We start from the raw sequence: 307 nt of genomic DNA on the forward strand, positions 1-307 counted from the left end.
CTCTGCTTTTGAATATGCTCTCTATGTTGGTCATAACTTTCCTTCCAAGGAGTAAGCGTCTTTTAATTTTATGGCTGCAGTCACCATCTGCACTGATTTTGGAGCCCAAAAAAATAAACTCTGAAACTGTTTCCATTGTTTCCCCATCTCTTTCCCATGAAGTGATGGGACCAGATGCCATGATCTTCATTTTCTGAATGTTGAGCTTTAAGCCAACTTTTTCATACTCCACTTGCACTTTCATCAAGAGGCTTTTGAGTTCCTCTTCACTTTCTGCCACAAGGGTGGTGTCATCTGCATATCTGAG

The sequence above is a fragment of the Bison bison genome, unplaced genomic scaffold, assembly GCF_000754665.1.
Source record: "Bison bison bison isolate TAMUID 2011002044 unplaced genomic scaffold, Bison_UMD1.0 scf7180017848105, whole genome shotgun sequence".
Classification (NCBI taxonomy): Eukaryota; Metazoa; Chordata; class Mammalia; order Artiodactyla; family Bovidae; genus Bison; species Bison bison.